Raw genomic sequence first — 3,926 nt, 5'->3', positions numbered from 1 at the left:
AGTAAGACAAACTATTCACAGGTCCAAGGATTAGAACATGAAAAACTTTGGGTACCACTATTCAGCCTACCACATCTTATGAGAAAATCACCAAAGGTCAAGGAGATAGCACTGCCAGAGACAGCAACAGTAAGTCTGGAGCTAAAGGAGTTGAGGAATGAGGGGAACGGCCTGGGGGTCCACAGAGAATACCTACAATGAGGGAGTGGGGGTTCTAATCTGATGACAGAAGATTCACACCTGAAGATGTCTAGGAAAGAGGGAGGAACAAGGGTCTGAGAGCAGCAATAAGGATCAAGGACTCTACCCACCTCCAGGCCCAGGAATCAAGATCTGTGGGAAAGAAAACACCCCAAGAGAGAGCACTCCAGAAGGAGCCGTGTCCTCAGGGAGATTCAGGTTTCTGTCCGAGCTGCGAGGTGAAGGGAACACCCTCAGGGAGGACTTTGGAGATTTTTTTTTATTGAGTTCATAAATAGTTTACATCATTGTGAAATTTCAGTTGTACATTCTTTCTTGTCCATCACCACATAAATGCTCCCTTTCAGCCCCTGTAGCCACCCCCACCCCCCGTCCCCTGGTAACTACAGAACTGTTTTCCTAGTCCATGTGTTTGTTTATTTTCCACATATGAGTGAAATCATATGGTGTTTGTCTTTCTGGCTTATTTCACTTAGCCTAATACCTTACAGGTCCATCCATGTTGTTGCAAAGGGGATGATTTTGTCTTTTTTTTTTTTTTTATGTCTGATTAGTATTCCATTGTACCTATACACCATGTCTTCTTTATCCAATCATCAGTCGACGGGCACTTGGATTGTTTCCATATCTTGGCTATTGTGAATAGTGCTGCAATGAACATAGGGGTGCATATGTTACTTTGGATAGTTGATTTCAAGTTATTCGGGTAGATACCCAGTAGTCGGATAGCTGGGTCTTATGGTATTTCTATTTTTAGTTTTTTGAGGAATCTGCATACTGTTTTCGAAGTTGTTGCATCAGTTTGCATTCTTACCAGCAGTGTATGAGGGTTCCCTTTTCTGCACACTCTCTCCAACATTTGTTATTTTTAGTCTTAGTGATTATACCCATTTTAATCAGTGTTAGGTGGTATCTTAGTGTAGTTTTGATTTGCATTTCCCTGATGATTAGTGATGTTGAACATCTTTTCATGTGTTTATTGGCCATCTATATATCTTCTTTGGAAAAAAGTCTGTTCATATCCTCTGCCCATTTTTTGATTGGGCTGTTTGTTTTTGTGTTGTTCAGTTGTGTGAGTTCCTTATATATTGTGGAGATTAACCCCTTGCCAGATATATGATTTGCAAATATTTTCTCCCAATTGGTGGGTTGTCTTTTTGTTTGGATTCTAGTTTCTTTTGCCTTGCAGAAGCTCTTTAGTCTAATGAAGTCCCACTTTATTTTTTCTTTTGTTTCCCTTGTCTGAGAAGACATGGTATTTAAAAAGATCCTGTTAAGTTTGATGTCAGAGTGTACTACCTATAGTATCTTCCAAGAGTCTTATGGTTTCAAGACTTATCTTCAAGTCTTTGATCCATTTTGAGTTTATTTTTGTGTATAGCATGGAATAATGGTCTACTTTCATTCTTTTGCAAGTGGTTGTCCAGATTTCCCAACACCATTTATTGAAGAGACTATCTTTTCTCCAATGTATGGTCTTGGCACCCTTGTGGAAGATTAGCTGTCCATAGAGGTGTGGTTTTATTTCTGGGCTTTCAGTTCTGTTCCAGAATAGGAAGCAAGGGGGCAGTGTCCAGACGAAACATGAGTTGTCAAGGTGCATCAATATTCCAAACCAGGCATTGTTGTGCCAGCCAGCCGACACACTTGCCTCTGCTCATCTGGCATGTTGGCTGGTGTGGGTTGGCAGTAAGTGGTTTTTGTGCTGTCTGACTTCCTACTTCCGCTTCTGTGGGACCCTTCTGTAGCAGGTGAGGGGAAGAGGGCGAGGGAGGAAGAAGGGATCCGCAGGGGAAGAGCAATCACCAGGCAACCACTTGCCTCCATTCGCCATTTCCGAGGAACACTGCCCTGCTGCCCTCAGAGCCTGTCACTGCAGGGGGATCGGAATGTGTTCCCGCGGAGCCTCAAGAAGCCCAGCATCTCCTGTTTCCAGTCTGGACCTCGATTGTCTCACCTTCCACCTCTCCGCCTTCTGAGATGAGGTGATTCTCAGTTTCCGCTTTCCAGCCTGGCCCTGCCACGGACTTCAGCTTTGAACGCTTACCCCTCCCCCAAAGTCAGTGGTCTTCTCCCCAGAAAGGGCCAGCGGGGCGGGGCTGCAGGTGACTCTCAGCGCTCCCGGCCTCGCAGTTCTGTGGTCGGTAGCAGCTGGGCAGAGCGTAGACTATATCTGCAGAGCAAACCTCTCCTCCACCCCATCCAGATATCCTGCCCCTCAGGACCAGGTGGTTGAAAGATTGGTGTTGGTCTTGGTCAACACCTCTAGCGGTGGTTCCTCTGCCCCTGCCAGGCTATAGAATGCCGCCGGCTGCGACAACTCGCGGAAATTGCAGGCCACGGGCGCAGACTCTCAGAACTGTCTTGTCGCCTGTGTTGCTCCCAGGGCTGAGCAGTCTCAGCTAGGCCTGACGGTCAGTCCCCCTGCAAACGGTCAGTCCCCCTGCAGTAGGGCCTCTCCCCACGCGCAGACCTGGAGGTTCCTGCCGCCTGGGGCTGTAGTAGCACAGGTCCTCCCTCATCCTCAGAGCACGTCCTGATGTTCAGTCCACCACGCCTGACCTTACAACTCCTGCCTTGAGCCTGGGAGCAAGGGGAAGGAGGGCTGGGAAGGGAGGCTGTTGCGGATCAGAGAGGCCGCCGTCCAGGGTCGCAGAGCTTCCGGAGTCCACTCACGGGAGCGTCCACGCTGGGAGAGTAGCTCCAGCCATTCTCAGCAGCGGGCTCTCGGAGCGGGATGACCGCGAGAGACGGCCATGAAGCCCTCTGCCTTCCTGGGACCCGACCCAGGTAGTCTTAGGAGATTGGCCGTGGATTGGAGGACCTTTCCCCCTTGTCCCCTGCGGCACCGCCCCTCCCACAGGTCTATTTCCATCAAACACTCGGGTGTGCAGGGAGGGCTCCGACTATCGGAGCCTAGCGGGTCCGCGATGCCACAGACGATGTGCCTTGTGCGGGAGGATTCCTTCTGCCCATCTGGCTCACCCTCAGGTCCCGGCCAGCTGTCTGAGGTGGGAGAATGGAGGAAAGGGATGCGCCTTGGAGCCACTGTCTGCCTCTTCAGGTGCATTTGGAACGTACCCTTGTGCTTGCCAGACAGCTCCTTTGCGGGATCCCAGTTCCTCACTCCTCTGAGCGTGGTTCCAGGTGGGGCTTCCTCAGTAGCTCTTCTCTCCAGCCTCACAAATCTTCCAGGATGACACGTGGGTGCGAGGGTGTTGGGGAGGGCCTGTCAGTCTGCAGTGCGAACTTGTGTGTGAGTGTGTGAGCTCAGACCCCTCTTTACCCTAGTGGATCTAGGATTGCCTGGCGGAAGGACCATTGCTCTCCCTTCGGCCTGCTTTCCTTGCTCTCCAAAATGCGACCTCACAGTGCACTTGGTGATCATCTAGATTTAAGCATATTAAAGAGAAGGAGGAAACAGCTAAAACTCCTGCAGTGTGGGGAAGATACATGCCATAGCCCACCTCTGATTCCTCACCTTCTGGGTTTGCGGTGGAATGTGGGTACAGAAGAGCTCTGCCGCGACTGGTGGAGGATACAGTGCTTTGGCACCCGCACAGGATCCTGGGCTGCGGGTAGCAGGTCTGGCCCAGACAAGGTCTCTTCACAGTCACTTTGTTTGAGTGCAGCCCAAACCCAGTGTAAACTGTCAAAGTCCGAATAACAACACTAGACCCAAAAATCAGCATGTACCAAAAGGAAGCTGAGAGGAACTTTCAAGA

This window comes from Equus przewalskii, chromosome 19 (assembly GCF_037783145.1).
Source record: "Equus przewalskii isolate Varuska chromosome 19, EquPr2, whole genome shotgun sequence".
NCBI lineage: Eukaryota > Metazoa > Chordata > Mammalia > Perissodactyla > Equidae > Equus > Equus przewalskii.
The sequence above is the reverse complement of the archived record's forward strand: the minus strand, read 5'-3'. Positions refer to the sequence as shown.